General features: G+C 49.1%; 1 pseudogene; it reads right to left on the reverse strand.

Annotated features, from left to right (window-relative positions):
- Positions 1-539: 539 nt before the first annotated feature.
- Positions 540-24,027, reverse strand: LOC118936627 (annotated as a pseudogene).
- Positions 24,028-24,476: the final 449 nt, after the last annotated feature.

A 24,476-nucleotide genomic window follows, 5' to 3' on the forward strand; every position in this document is an offset into this window, starting at 1 on the left:
TGAGAAACAACCCAATCCCAGACGGGCCCCTAGCGCCCTACGCCCTCTGAGTGGATTTGATTGGTATAAGCAATAGGGTGAAACTTCCCCCTAGCCTATCAGAGGGAAAGGGGGGTGGGGAACTACGACCATATTGATTGACCTAATAATTATAAATAATTTATTGATTGACACTGGTCAAATCATCTCAGATCCCCACGTGCGTCAGGTTTAGGTGATCGATTGGGACGACATCCACTAGTCCAAGTGCAGATAATTAATACAAACTAGCTGTGTGTTCTGTTCATACCCAGTACAAACCAGCTGTTTATTCTGTTCATACCCAGTACAAACCAGCTGTGTGTCCTGTTCATACCCAGTACAAACCAGCTGTGTGTCCTGTTCATACCCAGTACAAACCAGCTGTGTGTTCTGTTCATACCCAGTACAAACCAGCTGTGTGTTCTGTTCATACCCAGTACAAACCAGCTGTGTGTTCTGTTCATACCCAGTACATCATTATACAAACCAGCTGTTTATTCTGTTCGTACCCAGTACATCATTATACAAACCAGCTGTTTATTCTGTTCGTACCCAGTACATCATTATACAAACCAGCTGTGTTCTGTTCATTCCCAGTACATCGTTATACAAACCAGCTGTTTATTCTGTTCGTACCCAGTACATCATTATACAAACCAGCTGTTTATTCTGTTCATACCCAGTACAAACCAGCTGTGTGTTCTGTTCGTACCCAGTACATCGTTATACAAACCAGCTGTGTGTTCTGTTCATACCCAGTACATCGTTATACAAACCAGCTGTGTGTTCTGTTCATACCCAGTACATCGTTATACAAACCAGCTGTGTGTTCTGTTCATACCCAGTACATCGTTATACAAACCAGCTGTGTGTTCTGTTCGTACCCAGTACATCGTTATACAAACCAGCTGTGTGTTCTGTTCGTACCCAGTACATCGTTATACAAACCAGCTGTGTGTTCTGTTCATCACCAGTACAAACCAGCTGTGTGTTCTGTTCATCACCAGTACATCGTTATATAAACCAGCTGTGTGTTCTGTTCATCACCAGTACAAACCAGCTGTGTGTTCTGTTCATCACCAGTACAAACCAGCTGTGTGTTCTGTTCATACCCAGTACATCGTTATAGATAAGGCATTCAGGCTAAGAGAGAAATGGTGATAGCCCAGACAGACAACAGACCCTCCTTCACCTTTCACTCCCAGGGTTTAGTCAGAGCAGGAGCCTGGTCTCTTCTCATGGACTACTGTAGTCTACAGGGTTTAGTCAGAGCAGGAGTCTGGTCTCTTCTCATGGACTACTGTAGTCTACAGGGTTTAGTCAGAGCAGGAGCCTGGTCTCTTCACATGGACTACTGTAGTCTACAGGGTTTAGTCAGAGCAGGAGCCTGGTCTCGTCACATGGACTACTGTAGTCTACAGGGTTTAGTCAGAGCAGGAGTCTGGTCTCTTCACATGGACTACTGTAGTCTACAGGGTTTAGTCAGAGCAGGAGTCTGGTCTCTTCACATGGACTACTGTACTCTACAGGGTTTAGTCAGAGCAGGAGTCTGGTCTCTTCACATGGACTACTGTAGTCTACAGGGTTTAGTCAGAGCAGGAGCCTGGTCTCTTCACATGGACTACTGTACTCTACAGGGTTTAGTCAGAGCAGGAGTCTGGTCTCTTCACATGGACTACTGTACTCTACAGGGTTTAGTCAGAGCAGGAGCCTGGTCTCTTCACATGGACTACTGTAGTCTACAGGGTTTAGTCAGAGCAGGAGCCTGGTCTCGTCACATGGACTACTGTAGTCTACAGGGTTTAGTCAGAGCAGGAGTCTGGTCTCTTCACATGGACTACTGTACTCTACAGGGTTTAGTCAGAGCAGGAGTCTGGTCTCTTCACATGGACTACTGTAGTCTACAGGGTTTAGTCAGAGCAGGAGCCTGGTCTCTTCACATGGACTACTGTAGTCTATAGGGTTTAGTCAGAGCAGGAACCTGGCCTGGTCTCTTCACATGGACTACTGTAGTCTACAGGGTTTAGTCAGAGCAGGAGCCTGGTCTCTTCACATGGACTACTGTACTCTACTTGTCTTTGTCCTTTAAGCCTGTCAGCAGGGTTTACCTACTGTACCACCCAACTCCTCTTTCCCTTCACAGTCCCATTCCCCTGAGGGTGGTGAGTATAGTTCAGGGTCATGTTCATTCAGTCCCATTCCCCTGACAGTGGTAAGAATAGTTCAGGGTCATTCCCCTAAGGGTGGTAAGTATAGTTCAGGGTCATGTTCATTCAGTCCCATTCCCCTGAGGGTGGTAAGAATAGTTCAGGGTCATTCCCCTGAGGGTGGTAAGAATAGTTCAGGGTCATTCCCCTGAGGGTGGTAAGTATAGTTCAGGGTCATGTTCATTCAGTCCCATTCCCCTGAGGGTGGTAAGTATAGTTCAGGGTCATGTTCATTCAGTCCCATTCCCCTGAGGGTGGTAAGAATAGTTCAGGGTCATTCCCCTGAGGGTGGTAAGTATAGTTCAGGGTCATGTTCATTCGGGAACATGAGAAAAAAAATGCATTAACATTTTGCAGCATTTCTCATTGGACATATCCAGGTTCTCTCTCCTCGTTTCAGTCTGTTTTGTTCCGTTTGGTGCCTTATGAAAACGACCCGGGTTCAGTTCCTCTCGATCTGATCGATGTCCAGATCTCCTCCCAGCTGATACACATCCTTCCTGGTGCCAGTGGCTGCCCCTTCGGTCACGTCGTCGCAGACCGGGGAGCTCAGCCAATCCAGCTCCTCGATGGAGCTGGCTAGATCCTCCTCCCTAGAGACACTTGTGACAACTCCGCTATCTTTGGAGCTGGAGGTTGGCTCGTCCAATCCCTGATTGCCTGCAGAGGTAAAGTCAGTCTCACATTGGTCAGTGGTCCTCAGAGGGGGCGGGCCCTGGGTTGATTGATAGCTGTCGTCCCCAGTGATCCCAGGGCAGCTGAGGCTTTGGAAATTCCGAAGTTTCTGTGGATAGAAAAAATATTTTTTTTATATGAATTTGTTATGAATATTTATTTGGTCACACAGGAAAAAGAAACTAAAGCAAACCGTGACTGGACTGGGATAGAGAGGAGAGAGAACTACACAACATGCAGGATCCTGAACAGACATAGTCAGTCAGACCCCATGAACAGCATTGGCAGTTACTCTACAGTTGGTTTCCATGGAGATGCAATATTTCGCTGGCTTGACGGGACACTATTGGACTTGTTCAATAATAGCGGTTGAAGAAACACACAACTTGACCTTTTTAAATTGTTTGCTTTACCCAACAGTGCAGGAAAGATTTGAGCTAGCTATAGCAGACCAGATCCTCCTGAATTACAACACAGGTAAACCCATTATATTCGTCCCCTTCGAACCTGTGTCATCTTGGTCAGGTCCAGAGAAGGCCTCTGTTTGTGTGAGTCGGCTGGTCTCCTCCGCTTCATACCCATCTTCTTGTCACTGAGGACGCAGGGCTGAGAGCGACTCCGGGCCAGCCCCCCCTGCCCAGCACGGCGCTTCATCTCTGGGGTGGAGTCTGGGGAGCTCAGGGGCGACGCCGGCACTCCCTGGATCTCTGGGAGGCAGATCTGTTCATGAGAGAGGTAGAGGAAGGGCCTGGGGGGCTCTGAGGACCGGGAGGAGTAAGAGGGAGGGGCTAAACCGCTGAAATAGGAAGGGCAGGAGGTGAAGCCAGTGAGATCCAGGGAGAGGGTGTTGGAGCGAGCTGGCAGGCTGAAGCTGAAGCTACGCTGCATGGCAGGGAACCCTAGCTGCTGAGAGCGTGTCCCTCCTCCTGATGCAAATCCTCTCTGGACACTTCCTCCGCTGTGGGATCGCCTCTTCGCCACAGCCGTCCACACCCCGGACCCCTGGGGCCTCCAGGTCGACGACCGGCCTCCCAGGTCCTCTGAGCAGGAGACGGAGCGGCACTGGCGTTTGGAGGGTGGAGCGGTGGAGGGTGAGGAGGCTACGGCGGCTGACGTCTCACCCAGGCTCAGGTCCTGTAGCAGGCTGGTGATGGCGCCCGGGATGGAGGGGATGGCGCCCGGGATGGAGGTGATGCTGGTGGGACCCAGTCCTGCGTCTCTGACTGGGCTCGGGTAGTAGTGGGGGGGTAGAACCTCGGAGGGCAGGACATCCCACAGGTTCTCCAGGCAACAGGACTCCACTGAGGCTCTCTGGTGATGCAGCGCTCCACAACACCCCCGGCCCAGACCCACATCACCCCACCTGCTGCCGGTCTCTGCAACACAACATGGTAATAGTCAGGGGGGGGGGGGGGGACATATAGCCTACAACACGGTAATAGTCAGGGGGGGGGGGGGACATATAGCCTACAACACGGTAATAGTCAGGGGAGGACATATAGCCTACAACATGGTAATAGTCAGGGGGGAGGGGGGGACATATAGCCTACAACATGGTAATAGTCAGGGGGGAGGGGGGGACATATAGCCTACAACATGGTAATAGTCAGGGGGGAGGGGGGGACATATAGACTACAATACAACATGGTAATAGTCACCCATAGGGCGGCGCACAATCGGCCCAGTGTCGTCCGGGTTTGGCCATCATTATAAATACGAATTTGTTCTTATCTGACTTGCCTAGTTAAATAAAAAAGGTTCAATCTTTTTAACATTTTTTAAATTACAAAAAAATAAGCTATCAAGGAAAGTTAGTCTGGTAGAAGTTAGCCTACTGGAAGCTAACGGTATGGTTTTGCATTTCAAAATAGTGTTGTAGCCTGTGGGGACATTGTTCTGTGAACATTAATGAACAGTTTCAACAGGTCTACATGCCGTTTTGCATTTATACACGCGTGTCAACATCTGTGCAGCGCGAGCGGGGAACTAACAACGCAGCCAGACAGCTCTAGCAATGAATGAGGAAGTGCATACGGACTGGATCTGAAAATGGGCGCTGTGAAACCAGTGGGATGAACAAAACCCAGTCGGTGAATCGAAACCTAACAGCTAAATTGGAAAGATTGGTTTACGTGGCTGTTATATGTATTTACTATGGATCCCCATTAGTTCCTGGTGTTTCCTATGGATCCCCATTAGTTCCTGGTGTTTCCTATGGATCCCCATTAGTTCCTGGTGTTTCCTATGGATCCCCATTAGTTCCTGGTGTTTCCTATGGATCCCCATTAGTTCCTGGTGTTTCCTATGGATCCCCATTAGTTCCTGGTGTTTCCTATGGATCCCCATTAGTTCCTGGTGTTTCCTATGGATCCCCATTAGTTCCTGGGGTTTCCTATGGATCCCCATTAGTTCCTGGTGTTTCCTATGGATCCCCATTAGTTCCTGGGGTTTACTATGGATCCCCATTAGTTCCTGGTGTTTCCTATGGATCCCCATTAGTTCCTGGGGTTTACTATGGATCCCCATTAGTTCCTGGTGTTTCCTATGGATCCCCATTAGTTCCTGGTGTTTCCTATGGATCCCCATTAGTTCCTGGGGTTTCCTATGGATCCCCATTAGTTCCTGGGGTTTCCTATGGATCCCCATTAGTTCCTGGGGTTTCCTATGGATCCCCATTAGTTCCTGGGGTTTCCTATGGATCCCCATTAGTTCCTGGGGTTTCCTATGGATCCCCATTAGTTCCTGGGGTTTACTATGGATCCCCATTAGTTCCTGGGGTTTACTATGGATCCCCATTAGTTCCTGGGGTTTCCTATGGATCCCCATTAGTTCCTGGTGTTTCCTATGGATCCCCATTAGTTCCTGGTGTTTCCTATGGATCCCCATTAGTTCCTGGTGTTTCCTATGTGTAACGGATGTGAAACGGCTAGCTTAGTTAGCGTGGGCGCTAAATAGCGTTTCAATCGGTGACGTCACTTGCTCTGAGACCTTGAAGTAGTAGTTCCCCTTGCTCTGCAAGGGCCGCGGCTTTTGTGGAGCGATGGGTAACGATGCTTCGAGGGTGACTGTTGATGTGTGCAGAAGGTCCCTGGTTCGCGCCCGGGTATGGGCGAGGGGACGGTCTAAACTTATACTGTTACATATGGATCCCCATTAGTTCCTGGTGTTTCCTATGGATCCCCATTAGTTCCTGGGGTTTATTATGGATCCCCATTAGTTCCTTTGGTTTATTATGGATCCCTATTAGTTGCAAGGCAGCAGCTACTCTTCCTGGGGTTTATTATGGATCCATATTAGCTGCAAGGCAGCAGCTACTCTTCCTGGGGTTTATTATGGATCCCTATTAGTTCCTGGGGTTTATTATGGATCCCTATTAGCTGCAAGGCAGCAGCTACTCTTCCTGGGGTTTATTATGGATCCCTATTAGTTCCTGCCATGGCAGCAGCTACTCTTCCCGGGGTTTCCTATGGATCCCCATTAGTTCCTGGGGTTTCCTATGGATCCCCATTAGTTCCTGGGGTTTCCTATGGATCCCCATTAGTTCCTGGGGTTTCCTATGGATCCCCATTAGTTCCTGCCATGGCAGCAGCTACTCTTAATTCCAACTGAATCCATTATTAGGCTAAATTCAGAGCTGTTATTTGGTCTCGGGTAAATCAGAAACATCTCATCCTAGGTAAGCCAGCCACTCCTACAGCCATTATATCCACACTCACCCATGACTCCACAAGAGAAGAGTGCTGTCCCCTGAAGGCTCATGGTCTCTGCCTTGATCTGTGGAAACACAAGCCATAACATTAGGAAACAACACCTGCCTTTGGGTTGGAAAGCCCCTTCGCCAAGTCACCTCAACACTGGAGCTTAACGTTCTGTCACCAAGTCACCTCAACACTGGAGCTTAACGTTCTGTCACCAAGTCACCTCAACACTGGAGCTTAACGTTCTGTCACCAAGTCACCTCACCTCAACACTGGAGCTTAACGTTCTGTCACCAAGTCACCTCACCACTGGAGCTTAACGTTCTGTCACCAAGTCACCTCACCACTGGAGCTTACCGTTCTGTCACCAAGTCAACTCAACACTGGAGCTTAACGTTCTGTCACCAAGTCACCTCACCACTGGAGCTTAACGTTCTGTCACCAAGTCCCCTCAACACTGGAGCTTAACGTTCTGACACCAAGTCACCTCAACACTGGAGCTTAACGTTCTGTCACCAAGTCACCTCACCACTGGAGCTTAACGTTCTGTCACCAAGTCCCCTCAACACTGGAGCTTAACGTTCTGTCACCTCTCCTCAACACTGGAGCTTAACGTTCTGTCACCAAGTCACCTCACCACTGGAGCTTAACGTTCTGTCACCAAGTCACCTCAACACTGGAGCTTAACGTTCTGTCACCAAGTCACCTCACCACTGGAGCTTAACGTTCTGTCACCAAGTCACCTCAACACTGGAGCTTAACGTTCTGTCACCAAGTCACCTCAACACTGGAGCTTAACGTTCTGTCACCTCACCACTGGAGCTTAACGTTCTGTCATCAAGTCACCTCAACACTGGAGCTTAACGTTCTGTCACCAAGTCACCTCCCCTCAACACTGGAGCTTAACGTTCTGTCACCAAGTCACCTCACCTCAACACTGGAGCTTAACGTTCTGTCACCAAGTCACCTCACCTCACCACTGGAGCTTAACGTTCTGTCACCTCACCACTGGAGCTTAACGTTCTGTCACCTCACCTCACCACTGGAGCTTAACGTTCTGTCACCAAGTCACCTCACCACTGGAGCTTAACGTTCTGTCACCAAGTCACCTCAACACTGGAGCTTAACGTTCTGTCACCAAGTCACCTCAACACTGGAGCTTAACGTTCTGTCACCAAGTCACCTCACCACTGGAGCTTAACGTTCTGTCACCAAGTCACCTCAACACTGGAGCTTAACGTTCTGTCACCAAGTCACCTCACCACTGGAGCTTAACGTTCTGTCACCTCCCCTCAACACTGGAGCTTAACGTTCTGTCACCAAGTCACCTCACCACTGGAGCTTAACGTTCTGTCACCAAGTCACCTCAACACTGGAGCTTAACGTTCTGTCACCTCCCCTCAACACTGGAGCTTAACGTTCTGTCACCAAGTCACCTCTCCTCAACACTGGAGCTTAACGTTCTGTCACCTCCCCTCAACACTGGAGCTTAACGTTCTGTCACCTCCCCTCAACACTGGAGCTTAACGTTCTGTCACCAAGTCACCTCACCACTGGAGCTTAACGTTCTGTCACCAAGTCACCTCTCCTCAACACTGGAGCTTAACGTTCTGTCACCTCCCCTCAACACTGGAGCTTAACGTTCTGTCACCAAGTCACCTCAACACTGGAGCTTAACGTTCTGTCACCAAGTCACCTCAACACTGGAGCTTAACGTTCTGTCACCAAGTCACCTCAACACTGGAGCTTAACGTTCTGTCACCAAGTCACCTCAACACTGGAGCTTAACGTTCTGTCACCAAGTCACCTCAACACTGGAGCTTAACGTTCTGTCACCAAGTCACCTCAACACTGGAGCTTAACGTTCTGTCACCAAGTCACCTCACCTCAACACTGGAGCTTAACGTTCTGTCACCAAGTCACCTCACCTCAACACTGGAGCTTAACGTTCTGTCACCAAGTCACCTCAACACTGGAGCTTAACGTTCTGTCACCAAGTCACCTCACCTCAACACTGGAGCTTAACGTTCTGTCACCAAGTCACCTCCCCTCAACACTGGAGCTTAACGTTCTGTCACCAAGTCACCTCAACACTGGAGCTTAACGTTCTGTCACCAAGTCACCTCACTACTGGAGCTTAACGTTCTGTCACCAAGTCACCTCACCACTGGAGCTTAACGTTCTGTCACCAAGTCACCTCAACACTGGAGCTTAACGTTCTGTCACCAAGTCACCTCACCACTGGAGCTTAACGTTCTGTCACCAAGTCACCTCAACACTGGAGCTTAACGTTCTGTCACCAAGTCACCTCAACACTGGAGCTTAACGTTCTGTCACCAAGTCACCTCACCTCAACACTGGAGCTTAACGTTCTGTCACCAAGTCACCTCACCTCAACACTGGAGCTTAACGTTCTGTCACCAAGTCACCTCAACACTGGAGCTTAACGTTCTGTCACCAAGTCACCTCACTACTGGAGCTTAACGTTCTGTCACCAAGTCACCTCACCACTGGAGCTTAACGTTCTGTCACCAAGTCACCTCAACACTGGAGCTTAACGTTCTGTCACCAAGTCACCTCACCACTGGAGCTTAACGTTCTGTCACCAAGTCACCTCAACACTGGAGCTTAACGTTCTGTCACCAAGTCAACTCAACACTGGAGCTTAACGTTCTGTCACCAAGTCACCTCACCACTGGAGCTTAACGTTCTGTCACCAAGTCACCAAGTCACCTCACCACTGGAGCTTAACGTTCTGTCACCAAGTCACCTCAACACTGGAGCTTAACGTTCTGTCACCAAGTCACCTCAACACTGGAGCTTAACGTTCTGTCACCAAGTCACCTCCCCTCAACACTGGAGCTTAACGTTCTGTCACCTCTCCTCAACACTGGAGCTTAACGTTCTGTCACCAAGTCACCTCACCACTGGAGCTTAACGTTCTGTCACCAAGTCACCTCAACACTGGAGCTTAACGTTCTGTCACCAAGTCACCTCACCACTGGAGCTTAACGTTCTGTCACCTCTCCTCAACACTGGAGCTTAACGTTCTGTCACCAAGTCACCTCACCACTGGAGCTTAACGTTCTGTCACCAAGTCACCTCAACACTGGAGCTTAACGTTCTGTCACCTCTCCTCAACACTGGAGCTTAACGTTCTGTCACCAAGTCACCTCACCACTGGAGCTTAACGTTCTGTCACCAAGTCACCTCAACACGGGAGCTTAACGTTCTGTCACCTCTCCTCAACACTGGAGCTTAACGTTCTGTCACCAAGTCACCTCAACACTGGAGCTTAACGTTCTGTCACCTCTCCTCAACACTGGAGCTTAACGTTCTGTCACCAAGTCACCTCACCACTGGAGCTTAACGTTCTGTCACCAAGTCACCTCAACACGGGAGCTTAACGTTCTGTCACCTCTCCTCAACACTGGAGCTTAACGTTCTGTCACCAAGTCACCTCAACACTGGAGCTTAACATGCCGTCTGTACATACACAGCACTCTACACAATGAAACAGGAAGTGTAAGCTAGCATCCCCTACCCCCTAGAAATGTAATGCAAAGATATGGTCTACTGCAAACCACAGAAACAATAGTGTCTACCAATGTGTGTGTGTGTGTGGTGTTTTTGTAGGTCTATGTAAATGTGGCATGAAAGAGGACGTTGGAGACTGCAGCTGTGGAATGGATTCCCCCTGGGCACATCTAAAATGGCGTCTTATCCACTACATATTGGCCCATAGGGCTCCGGATCTAAAATGGCGTCTTATCCACTACATATTGGCCCATAGGGCTCCGGACCAAAGTCATGTGACTGTATTAGAAATAGGGTGCCCTTTAAAAAGACACAGTCCTAGTAAGTCCAGTCTCCACTTTAAAAATTGAGGATCAGTCTCCTGAGACTGGGCATGACGATGACGTTTCACATGGACAGAGGGAAAACCTCATGTCCACATTACAGGGAGAATTTTCACTCTGAACACTTCCCTTCTCCGGTGAGAAAACATGAGTCAGAGTTGACCAGCCTTGTTGTTTCTAAAGGTTGAGTGATATAGTCCACTACTGTTGACCAGAACCCTATGGGCCCGGGCCAAAAGTAGTGGACTTTATAGATAACGGCCCTTTGTTTTTCAGAAGAGTAATGAATGGAAGGAAACAAGAGGCTTCCGGAATGGAAGGAAACAAGAGGCTTCCGGAATGGAAGGAAACACGAGGCTTCCGGAATGGAAGGAAACACGAGGCTTCCGGAATGGAAGGAAACACGAGGCTTCCGGAATGGAAGGAAACACGAGGCTTCCGGAATGGAAGGAAACACGAGGCTTCCGGAATGGAAGGAAACAAGAGGCTTCCGGAATGGAAGGAACTACATGACACAGCCTTCCTTCAGTCCCTCGTGATAACATGCGGAGCTTTCAACATTCAACCATGATTCAATGTGATAAAAACTATCCTTTTAAATCGAGTAATGTTCAGATAATGTAAGAGCGTTTTCCATCACTTCCTGAATGGAAATGATAGTAGGAGAAAGCAACCCAAGGGAAGTCGGGCCTAAGTCCATTAGTAAAAGCTTACAGCATCAAACCCAGCCGCAGTAATCACAGGAAGCATCCCAAATGGAACAGCCATATTCCCTTTATAGTGGAATAGGTTGATGGTCTGTATAGTGGAATAGGTTGATGGTCTGTATAGTGGAATAGCTTGATGGTCTGTATAGTGGAATAGCTTGATGGTCTGTATAGTGGAATAGGTTGGTGGTCTGTATAGTGGAATAGGTTGATGGTCTGTATATTGGAATAGGTTGATGGTCTGTATAGTGGAATAGGACAAATCTATCATTTATTATACTGTAAGGGCGTAAACTGTTCCATCTTTGGGATGGTGAAGAACGTGGCAGTGAGATTAGACGGCGTCAAGACGTTATTCTACACTGGGCTTGGTGTTTCCTTCCGACTGACAGGATGGTTAACACTGGGCTTGGTGTTTCCTACCAACTGACAGGATGGTTAACACTGGGCTTGGTGTTTCCTACCAACTGACAGGATGGTTGACACTGGGCTTGGTGTTTCCTACTGACTGACAGGATGGTTGACACTGGGCTTGGTGTTTCCTACCAACTGACAGGATGGTTGACACTGGGCTTGGTGTTTCCTACCAACTGACAGGATGGTTAACACTGGGCTTGGTGTTTCCTACTGACTGACAGGATGGTTGACACTGGGCTTGGTGTTTCCTACCGACTGACAGGATGGTTAACACTGGGCTTGGTGTTTCCTACCGACTGACAGGATGGTTAACACTGGGCTTGGTGTTTCCTACCAACTGACAGGATGGTGGACACTGGGCTTGGTGTTTCCTACCAACTGACAGGATGGTTAACACTGGGCTTGGTGTTTCCTACCGACTGACAGGATGGTTAACACTGGGCTTGGTGTTTCCTACCGACTGACAGGATGGTTGACACTGGGCTTGGTGTTTCCTACCGACTGACAGGATGGTTGACACTGGGCTTGGTGTTTCCTACCAACTGACAGGATGGTGGACACTGGGCTTGGTGTTTCCTACCAACTGACAGGATGGTGGACACTGGGCTTGGTGTTTCCTACCGACTGACAGGATGGTTGACACTGGGCTTGGTGTTTCCTACCGACTGACAGGATGGTTAACACTGGGCTTGGTGTTTCCTACCGACTGACAGGATGGTTGACACTGGGCTTGGTGTTTCCTACCGACTGACAGGATGGTTAACACTGAGCTTGGTGTTTCCTACCGACTGACAGGATGGTTGACATCATACTGACTAAACACAGTATGAACATACAATCACATAGGATATATGCAAATAACAAAGTCATATACAAAAGGTGTGTGTGTGTGTGTGGAGAGAACTTCTCACCAGCTCCAAATCGGTCTCTTTGACTTTACATCGTCGACACCCGGCTTCTTTTCCAGTAATGTTGTGTAAATGATCACCATGGCAACGCCGCCCCACATCTCCGCTGCCACACTCTATTCCAGAGCATTTTGGCTGTGAACCTGGTTGGTGATGGAGGCCATCTTGACGATCCTCATCACCTCCTGGAATGTCTACTTCCTGTCCCTCCTCTGTCGCAGGAGACAAAGGGATTAGAATCGTGTTCGTTTCTGGAGTTCAGGACCTTGTTTCTCAACAACCCTCAACCCTGACCTCATGACCCAGCTGAACTGTGGGGCGGTCAGTAAGAATCCCTGAAGGGGCTTCCTCTCAAGGGGCGTCCTCTCAAGGGGCTCTCCCATAAGCCTGATCTAGGATCTGTTTGCAATGGAAATGACAGTGATCATGGGAGTTGGTGACACCGTACAAACTGATCTGGGACCAGACTACTGCATCTCTCCAGTGCTGATTTAAGCTCTCTGGCAGCTCAGCTCAGACAGACACAGTCATCAGTCTCATCAGAATTTGAGGTCTCCGACGACACACTCTTGTAGATACCAAAAAGGAGAAAAGCAGTGGTTGGACAAGATCCATTCATTCCAGAACCACAGTAGAAGATGAGATGAGGACTGCACAGGGGTCAGAGAGGAGGAGGACTGCACAGAGGGAGGGGTCAGAGAGGAGGAGGACTGCACAGAGGGAGGGGTCAGAGAGGAGGAGGACTGCACAGAGGGAGGGGTCAGAGAGGAGGAGGACTGCACAGAGGGAGGGGTCAGAGAGGAGGAGGACTGCACAGAGGGAGGGGTCAGAGAGGAGGAGGACTGCACAGAGGGAGGGGTCAGAGAGGAGGAGGACTACACAGAGGGGTCTGAGAGGAGGAGGACTACACAGAGGGGTCTGAGATGAGGAGGACTACACAGAGGGGTCTGAGATGAGGAGGACTACACAGAGGGGTAAGAGATGAGGACTGCACAGAGGGGTCTGAGGAGGAGGACTGCACAGAGGGGTCTGAAGATAGGAGATGAGATGAGGACTGCACAGAGGGGTTGGGTGAAGAGAGGGTCAGATGAATGACAGAACTGCAGAGAGGAGAGAGGAGAGCGCTGGGAGAGAGGATAGAGAGAGAGGGAGTAGAGAGCAGGGAGAGAGCTGTTGTCTGTGGAACAAAAGGCACGTTGTCTTGATCATAATGAACAGAGAGGAGAAACAATACGAGAGAGGAGAGAAGTCAGAATATAAACTCATCACAAGACTGCAGGGGGCTGACTGACCATGGTGACCGTGTGATCTCCATCACTAGGCCTAACAGTGATCACATCAAGTCACAGCAACTTGAGCCGGGACGTCACACCATTTCCTGGTTGATAACATTCTACTAGGTTGCCAAATTGGTCTCCCGAGTGATGCAGTGGACTGTATCGCAACCGGGCCGTGATCGGGAGTCCCACAGGGCGGCGCACAATTGGCCCAGCGGCGTCCGGGTTAGAGTGTGTTCCATCTAAACCGCTGGGAAATATCTTGTCAAATAAACAAAAATATTATATTTCTCATCCGTTTGAAACTGGTGTACAAAACCAAAAGATATTTAAGAACGTGAAGCCTAGAAATACACATAGAACAGATCTTACCGCTTCTTAGACTGGCTTTCAATAAGAACGACAGATCTATAACTCACATTTCTATGAGAATTTGATCAGGTCAGATTTGTTTTTATTATTATTATTTTTTTTACATATTGCAACTTTAAATATTTGTAATGCTTTTAAAAAAAAGAGCTAAATTGGCTCTGGACTGGACACCAGCTGGTAACATGGGGCCCTCAGTAAGTAGACTGGACACCAGCTGGTAACATGGGGCCCTCAGTAAGTAGACTGGACACCAGCTGGTAACATGGGGCCCTCAGTAAGTAGACTGGACACCAGCTGGTAACATGGGGCCCTCAGTAAGTTGACTGGACACCAGCTGGTAACATGGGGCCCTCAGTAAGTAGACTGGACACCAGCTGGTAACATGGGGCCCTCAGTAAGTAGACTGGACACCAGCTGGTAACATGGGGCCCTCAGTAAGTAGACTGGACACCAGCTGGTAACATGGGGCCCTCAGTAAGTAGACTGGACACCAGCTGGTAACATGGGGCCCTCAGTAAGTAGACTGGACACCAGCTGGTAACATGGGGCCCTCAGTAAGTAGACTGGACACCAGCTGGTAACATGGGGCCCTCAGTAAGTAGACTGGACACCAGCTGGTAACATGGGGCCCTCACTAAGTGGACTGGACACCAGCTGGTAACATGGGGCCCTTAGTAAGTAGACTGGACACCAGCTGGTAACATGGGGCCTCAGTAAGTAGACTGGACACCAGCTGGTAACATGGGGCCCTCACTAAGTAGACTGGACACCAGCTGGTAACATGGGGCCCTCACTAAGTAGACTGGACACCAGCTGGTAACATGGGCCCTCAGTAAGTAGACTGGACACCAGCTGGTAACATGGGGCCCTCACTAAGTGGACTGGACACCAGCTGGTAACATGGGGCCCTCAGTAAGTAGACTGGACACCAGCTGGTAACATGGGGCCCTCACTAAGTAGACTGGACACCAGCTGGTAACATGGGGCCCTCAGTAAGTAGACTGGACACCAGCTGGTAACATGGGGCCCTCACTAAGTGGACTGGACACCAGCTGGTAACATGGGGCCCTCACTAAGTAGACTGGACACCAGCTGGTAACATGGGGCCCTCAGTAAGTAGACTGGACACCAGCTGGTAACATGGGGCCCTCAGTAAGTAGACTGGACACCAGCTGGTAACATGGGGCCCTCAGTAAGTAGACTGGACACCAGCTGGTAACATGGGGCCCTCAGTAAGTAGACTGGACACCAGCTGGTAACATGGGGCCCTCAGTAAGTAGACTGGACACCAGCTGGTAACATGGGGCCCTCAGTAAGTAGACTGGACACCAGCTGGTAACATGGGGCCCTCAGTAAGTAGACTGGACACCAGCTGGTAACATGGGGCCCTCACTAAGTGGACTGGACACCAGCTGGTAACATGGGGCCCTCAGTAAGTAGACTGGACACCAGCTGGTAACATGGGGCCCTCAGTAAGTAGACTGGACACCAGCTGGTAACATGGGGCCCTCAGTAAGTAGACTGGACACCAGCTGGTAACATGGGGCCCTCACTAAGTGGACTGGACACCAGCTGGTAACATGAGGCCCTCAGTAAGTAGACTGGACACCAGCTGGTAACATGAGGCCCTCAGTAAGTAGACTGGACACCAGCTGGTAACATGGGGCCCTCAGTAAGTAGACTGGACACCAGCTGGTAACATGGGGCCCTCAGTAAGTAGACTGGACACCAGCTGGTAACATGGGGCCCTCACTAAGTAGACTGGACACCAGCTGGTAACATGGGGCCCTCACTAAGTAGACTGGACACCAGCTGGTAACATGGGGCCCTCAGTAAGTAGACTGGACACCAGCTGGTAACATGGGCCCCTCACTAAGTAGACTGGACACCAGCTGGTAACATGGGGCCCTCACTAAGTAGACTGGACACCAGCTGGTAACATGGGGCCCTCACTAAGTAGACTGGACACCAGCTGGTAACATGGGGCCCTCACTAAGTAGACTGGACACCAGCTGGTAACATGGGGCCCTCACTAAGTAGACTGGACACCAGCTGGTAACATGACAGACTGTAAAAACTAAAGTAACCAAGGGACAGGGCACATTAATAAACAGGTCTGTCAACGTGCCAGTTTTAACCAGCGAGCCTCTCGACAGCGGTAGACAGGGGGCGTTAGAAGTTGTGACGTCTCTCTGGGCTTGATGTGCGATGGAGAACGGAGACCAAGACTTCTTCCTCTGTGGTCACAGTCAGCCTTTCAAACAGCGGCATTTCTGAGGTGTGTGAAGTTGCTGAAACGGCGAAGGCCGTCGCACTGAAAACACCAGAGAGAAACAACTGGGTCTAGAGGAAACCACAGTGCCAAATGAGGACAGGAGGATGGATATACACAACAGTGTAGAATGCTCTGAGCCGAGTCACCCTGGGGGCTGATCGGAGGAGAGCCGAGTCACCCTGGGGGCCGATCGGAGGAGAGCCGAGTCACCCTGGGGGCCGATTGGAGGAGAGCCGAGTCACCCTGGGGGCCGATCGGAGGAGAGCCGAGTCACCCTGGGGGCCGATCGGAGGAGAGCCGAGTCACCCTGGGGGCCGATCGGAGGAGAGCCGAGTCACCCTGGGGGCCGATCGGACCAGGTCGCAGTTGTAAATGAGAACTTGTTCTCAACTGGCCTACCTGGTTAAATAAAAATAAAACTACTGGTCATTAGTAGAAAGCAAACTACTGACCAGAAGCTGTAAGCAGCAAATCTAATGTACAACTTTTAAAAAGGGATAATGTGAGAATCTGGCTAGTTAGCATTGGCTCTCAAAACCACCCCTTACTTCCTTCATACTGCACACAGAGACAAAAACAAAACGCTACCCACTAGTTCATCTGACGCCGGGTCCCGCCAGAGCCCCGCCAGAGCCCCGGCCGTGTCCCGCCAGAGCCCCGCCAGAGCCCCGGCCGTGTCCCGCCAGAGTCCCGGGGACTGGGTCAAACCGTCTCAGGATTGTAGCCCTCGTCTGTACTGTAGCCTAATCCTAGTGTCTGCTAGCTAGGCAGTGCGCCTGCCTACCTGAGGAAGGCCCAACAACTTCATCCCAGGTGATGAAGTCTAGCCCAAATCACCCATTTATGCTACTGCTAGCTGGTGATCAAGTAGCCTGGTCCCAGATCAGCTTCTGCCATCCTCTAAGGTCATTGTCATAAGTGTGAGAATGACCATAGGAGTTGGCAAAACAGATCTGGGACCAGACTAGGAGGCTAGTGCTTGAGAGGAACCAGTCATGTTTCCTGAAAAGTCTCTACTAGCTAACTCTGTTCCTATTGGCTGCTGGTGTATTTCTTTCAGCGCTGCTTTCAGCTTGAAAAAGGATCCACACGTCCATCTCATGCCCATTGGTTCATAGGCCCTAGACGTCTTCCTATGTCCTGATGGTCTATGTTGACATGGTATGTAGTACAGGACAGGAACAGAGGGAACAATGAAAAGACTGAGGAAAGAAAACCGGTTCAGACCGGTTCAGACCTCTGGTTGCTGCATCAGCAAATCACTGTTGTGAAATGAAAATACCCGTACCTTGAGACTTGAAAAGTTAGGCCTGGGGTCGGGGGAACGTGTTGTAGGATACAGAACCTTGAGAAGTTAGGCCTGGGTTCGGTGAACGTGTTGTAGGATACAGAACCTTGAGAAGTTAGGCCTGGGGTCGGGTGAACGTGTTGTAGGATACAGAACCTTGACAGTTAGGCCTGGGGTCGGTGAACGTGTTGTAGTAAAATTTGTCAAAGCAGGATTTGTGGTGGTTACAGTGCTCTGGAGATAACAGTACATCAATTAGTCCTATTGTTTGGCAGGCTATATGCTATAGGCTAACCAAACCACATTACAGAGAGGAGACAACTGGGCATCATCTTGTGTTTCCCCGAAGTTGACTTGGGGACACGACACTATAACTCTCCCATTTGAATGCCAGTCTACCAAACCGAAACATCTAGGTTGGATCACCCTCACCTTGCGGTGCTGCGAGCTACACTACTTCTTATAAAACTATAAGGACTCTAAGAGGGCTCCAGCTATGCATCTGGTTTTCTAACTTGCTAGCTAAGCGGCTAGATGTCAACATCAAGCTTCTTGGTTACAGCAGAGATATTCAACCCCCCTTCTGGAGCAAGTTCCCCTGTTGCCTAAATTGTTTTGTGCGTCAAAAACAATGAGCCGTGTCTGAGAGACTAGTGGAACACAGTAATGGTTTAGGAGACCCTGAGCCGTGTCAGAGACTAGTGGGACACAGTAATGGTTTAGGAGACCCTGAGCCGTGTCAGAGACTAGTGGGACACAGTAATGGTTTAGGAGACCCTGAGCCGTGTCAGAGACTAGTGGAACACAGTAACGGTTTAGGGTTGAGGAGACCCTGAGCCGTGTCAGAGACTAGTGGAACACAGTAACGGTTTAGGGTTGAGGAGACCCTGAGCCGTGTCAGAGACTAGTGGAACACAGTAACGGTTGAGGAGACCCTGAGCCGTGTCAGAGACTAGTGGGACACAGTAATGGTTGAGGAGACCCGGAGCCGTGTCAGAGACTAGTGGGACACAGTAATGGTTTAGGAGACCCTGAGCCGTGTCAGAGACTAGTGGGACACAGTAATGGTTTAGGAGACCCTGAGCCGTGTCAGAGACTAGTGGAACACAGTAACGGTTTAGGGTTGAGGAGACCCTGAGCCGTGTCAGAGACTAGTGGAACACAGTAACGGTTTAGGGTTGAGGAGACCCTGAGCCGTGTCAGAGACTAGTGGAACACAGTAACGGTTGAGGAGACCCTGAGCCGTGTCAGAGACTAGTGGGACACAGTAATGGTTGAGGAGACCCGGAGCCGTGTCAGAGACTAGTTGGACACAGTAATGGTTTCATAAGCATGCAGCTGCCCCAGCCACTTACCATAAACACAAAGACCCACCCAGCAAGCCTATGCATGGCAGCCAAGGCAGAGAGGCCTGCTTTTAGTGGGTTTACTTTATATAAAGAAGGTCTACAGCCTGCAACAGCAGCACTGATCGTGGGTCAGGAAGCAACGGCACCGGGTGGGTCAGGAAGCAACGGCACCGGGTGGGTCAGGAAGCAACGGCACCGGGTGGGTCAGGAAACAACGGCACCGGGTTGGTTGACGTCTATACAGGCCTCCATGGTTCAGAAACAAGAGAATGGCGGAGGTCTTTAAAAACAACATGTCTTTCCACCAGCCCTGTCAATGTCTACATGAATATTCATGCCCGTTAAAGTAACAGGGCCAACCTACACTGCAGGTAGAGCAGGCCTATTGATACCATGGGAAGGCTGCATCCTATTCCCCTATAATCGTCCACTACTTTGAGCCCTATGGGCCCAAAAGTAGTGCACTATAAAAGGGAACAGGGCACCATTTAGGACACAGGCCTTAAGCCTAACATTTTAGAAAAGTGACTTGTCGGCATTAGGCCAAATATCTCATCCAAGGGAAGATGAGGTACTGTGAGAGAGACTCTAGAGACACTCCCAAACAACCTTTAAAAAATAAAATGAAAAAGTCTAACTGCATTGTCACTGACCTATTTAAATAGTGTACATGGACAAAAACCCACTAGAGTCATCTCAACATTCAGTTCCTGCTGCCTCAGCTAAAAACGGAGCCTTATGACTGTAACAACTAAACCACAACTGACAACATATTCTACCAGCCAGCCGTGATAAAGATCAAGAGGTGTAAGACCACATGTTTAATGTACGACTCAAACGCCTGGCTGTTTACCATGAACGACCCACTCTCTCTCTCTCTCTGGCTCCTGTTTACCATGAACGATTTTTTTTCTCTCTCTCTCTCTCTCTCTCTCAATGAATATGACAAGGCTTAACTAGCTAAATACGACCCAAGCAACCCACAAACTATCTAGGCCTGACTGTTTACCATGAACGATCCCCCCTCTCTCTCTGGCTCCACTTCCTCAATGAACATGACAAGGCTTAACTAGCTAAATTACAGCCCAAGCAACCCACATAAACTATCTAGGTCCGGTTGTTTCCAAAGTCCCTCTGATAAAGGAAAGAAGTTTGGCAGGCAGGCTGGTGTTGCAGAAGCCCACCGAATGTTATAATGAGGCTATAGAGCACGCACACATTTTAACCTTGAGGGGGAAAGGGCCACAAACTGCTATATACTATCTAGGTCTGGTTGTTTCCAAAGTCCCTCTGATAAAGGAAAGAAGTTTGGCAGGCAGGCTGGTGTTGCAGAAGCCCACCGAATGTTACAATGAGGCTATAGAGCACGCACACATTTTAACCTTGAGGGGGAAAGGGCCACAAACTGCTATATACTGTAGTAACACAATATGAAGAGACCTGCTTCTAAAATCTCTCTCAGCAAAAAAAAAAAAGTACAGTATTGAGATACAAGCTAAATATCATGGTCCTTCCACATCGTTGTTATGGAGAAAGTTGAATAGCAAGCCGACATCCTGTCGTTGACCACATTACAGCTGCACGTTATATTGGATAGCATGTCAACCCGACCTACCTGAGAGGAACATTATCCATTATGAACATTCTCTTATGCTAAAATAAGTTCTGAATAAGTTGAAATGATAACATCTATAAAAACGCTGCTTGATACTTTATATGGCCCAAAGATATATGTTCCTGTCACACGGGATCTGCTTGTCAAACTCACGGGATGAAAACGATACTAACAATGCGCCCGATTAATTACAACAACCATTCAAAAGTTTTAAAAAACAACAACTCTCGTATTTCCTACAGTTCATTGCGGGTTGATTTTGATTTAAAGGGGAAACGCAGCAGTACAGAAGCCCGAGTTCAGACACATCTCTCCTCTCGTCAACACAATGACATGGTTTAGAAAACAGAAAGGCATCTCACAGAGCAGGACTTTCCAACATAACACCACTAGTTACTACTGAGTCCAAGTTATGTTCCTCGAAGGCAGAGGCAGTAAACACATTTTAGTTGTTTGTTTTTTTTACAGAAAAGTGTTATTCGCAGTACAATAAAGAACATTCAACCTCCATTTCTTTGACAGTTGTGGGAAAAATGTTGCTACGTTTCATCACATCAATTGCTAATTAAACTTTTACAATGAGACAATTTTAAATCAAACAACTACCTCATGAACATCTTCACTAGTATGCCGGTTGTTTTTCTATACTTTACTAACTAGGCTGCACAACCGGCTGGACAGAGTAGAAAACGTTGTAGCTAACTTTCTTACATAATAACAGTTTCCTTCCTATCAGACATAGTTACATAGCAAGCTTAATGACTGAATAAAATAACCCCACATCGGGGTACGCATGTTTACTAGTAGCTAGCTTTTTATGCAGTCAGCTAGATGGCTTGGTAGTTAGCAGCACAGCCAGCTAGATGGCTTGGTAGTTAGCAGCACAGTCAGCTAGATGGCTTGGTAGTTAGCAGCACAGTCAGCTAGATGGCTTGGTAGTTAGCAGCACAGTCAGCTAGATGGCTTGGTAGTTAGCAGCACAGTCAGCTAGATGGCTTGGTAGTTAGCAGCACAGCCAGTTAGATGGCTTGGTAGTTAGCAGCACAGTCTGCTAGATGGCTTGGTAGCTAGCAGCACAGTCTGCTAGATGGCTTGGTAGTTAGCAGCACAGCCAGCTAGATGGCTTGGTAGCTAGCAGCACAGTCTGCTAGATGGCTTGGTAGCTAGCAGCACAGTCTGCTAGATGGCTTGGTAGTTAGCAGCCCAGTCAGCTAGATGGCTTGGTAGCTAGCAGCACAGCCAGCTAGATGGCTTGGTAGCTAGCAGCACAGTCTGCTAGATGGCTTGGTAGCTAGCAGCACAGCCAGCTAGATGGCTTGGTAGCTAGCAGCACAGTCTGCTAGATGGCTTGGTAGCTAGCAGCACAGTCAGCTAGATGGCTTGGTAGTTAGCAGCCCAGTCAGCGAGATGGCTTGGTAGCTAGCAGCACAGTCAGCTAGATGGCTTGGTAGTTAGCTGCACAGTCAGCTAGATGGCTTGGTAGTTAGCAGCACAGTCAGCTAGATGGCTTGGTAGTTAGCAGCCCAGTCAGCCATTTGGCTTGGTAGTTAGCAGCCCAGTCAGCCATTTGGCTTGGTAGTTAGCAGCACAGCCAGCTAGATGGCTTGGTAGTTAGCAGCACAGTCAGCTAGATGGCTTGGTAGTTAGCAGCACAGTCAGCTAGATGGCTTGGTAGTTAGCAGCACAGTCAGCTAGATGGCTTGGTAGTTAGCAGCACAGTCAGCTAGATGGCTTGGTAGTTAGCAGCACAGTCAGCTAGATGGCTTGGTAGTTAGCAGCACAGTCAGCTAGATGGCTTGGTAGTTAGCAGCACAGTCAGCGAGATGGCTTGGTAGCTAGCAGCACAGTCAGCTAGATGGCTTGGTAGTTAGCAGCACAGTCAGCTAGATGGCTTGGTAGTTAGCAGCACAGTCAGCGAGATGGCTTGGTAGCTAGCAGCACAGTCTGCTAGATGGCTTGGTAGCTAGCAGCACAGCCAGCTAGATGGCTTGGTAGCTAGCAGCACAGTCTGCTAGATGGCTTGGTAGCTAGCAGCACAGTCAGCTAGATGGCTTGGTAGTTAGCAGCCCAGTCAGCGAGATGGCTTGGTAGCTAGCAGCACAGTCAGCTAGATGGCTTGGTAGTTAGCTGCACAGTCAGCTAGATGGCTTGGTAGTTAGCAGCACAGTCAGCTAGATGGCTTGGTAGTTAGCAGCCCAGTCAGCCATTTGGCTTGGTAGTTAGCAGCCCAGTCAGCCATTTGGCTTGGTAGTTAGCAGCACAGCCAGCTAGATGGCTTGGTAGTTAGCAGCACAGTCAGCTAGATGGCTTGGTAGTTAGCAGCACAGTCAGCTAGATGGCTTGGTAGTTAGCAGCACAGTCAGCTAGATGGCTTGGTAGTTAGCAGCACAGTCAGCTAGATGGCTTGGTAGTTAGCAGCACAGTCAGCTAGATGGCTTGGTAGTTAGCAGCACAGCCAGCTAGATGGCTTGGTAGCTAGCAGCACAGCCAGCTAGATGGCTTGGTAGTTAGCTGCACAGTCAGCTAGATGGCTTGGTAGCTAGCAGCACAGCCAGCTAGATGGCTTGGTAGCTAGCAGCACAGCCAGCTAGATGGCTTGGTAGTTAGCTGCACAGTCAGCTAGATGGCTTGGTAGTTAGCTACACAGTCAGCTAGATGGCTTGGTAGTTAGCTTCACAGTTAGCTAGATGGCTCGGTAGTTAGCAGCACAGCCAGCTAGATGGCTTGGTAGTTAGCAGCACAGCCAGCTAGATGGCTTGGTAGTTAGCAGCACAGTCAGCTAGATGGCTTGGTGGTTAGCAGCACAGTCAGCTAGATGCCTTGGAAGTTAGCTGCACAGCCTGCTAGATGGCTTGGTAGTTAGCTGCAGTCAGCTAGATGCCTTGGAAGTTAGCTGAACAGCCTGCTAGATGGCTTGGTAGTTAGCAGCACAGTCAGCTAGATGGCTTGGTAGTTCGCAGCACAGTCAGCTAGATGCCTTGGAAGTTAGCTGCACAGCCTGCTAGATGGCTTGGTAGTTAGCTGCAGTCAGCTAGATGCCTTGGAAGTTAGCTGAACAGCCTGCTAGATGGCTTGGTAGTTAGCTGCACAGCCTGCTAGATGGCTTGGTAGTTAGCTGCACAGCTACTTATTCTACTACCTAGAATCTCATAGCTAAAATGTATAACTATAGTAGCTAAACAGTGTTACAACTCACGAGAATTAAGCTGCACAGCTCGATGGGTCCCAATGTCTGTCTGACTCCCACACCAACTTACAGTTCGAAATGCAGAATCATCTTCCAAATGTTTTTTGTTGCAAAAAACATAGCTACTGCTACAAGACAAAGCATTGAGTTCAAACTTCCCGTGCTGCATGGACACACACCCAGGGGACTGAACTCTCACAACTACCAGACATTGAGCCAGTGTCTGAATTTACACGCTGTGACGACATGCACTTTGGAGCGAACCATTTATGAGTCGTAGGGGTGGTCGGGTTTACTCATTAAATATCATGATATTAAGGTTTGTCGCGCATTTAGATATACATTATGTGGTTACGACTGTTTTGATACGGTCAATAATCAAAAGTATGTAAAGATAGTGAGAGATACTGTATCAGACTTTACCGATCACATAGCGGCCGCCTCACCTTAACGATGGTCTCATCCGCACGGCAGTAATCGAAAGCACATAAAAAAAATAAGTCCGATTTAAAGGTTTGTAATAGTTGTTGACTGACCGTAAACAACTTTGTGAAAAAGTAGGTCATATGTACAAGGATTACACAATGCACATGTATGTGTAAACCACGATAAAGGATTAT

The sequence above is a fragment of the Oncorhynchus mykiss genome, unplaced genomic scaffold (genome assembly GCF_013265735.2).
Source record: "Oncorhynchus mykiss isolate Arlee unplaced genomic scaffold, USDA_OmykA_1.1 un_scaffold_186, whole genome shotgun sequence".
In the NCBI taxonomy this organism is placed as follows: domain Eukaryota; kingdom Metazoa; phylum Chordata; class Actinopteri; order Salmoniformes; family Salmonidae; genus Oncorhynchus; species Oncorhynchus mykiss.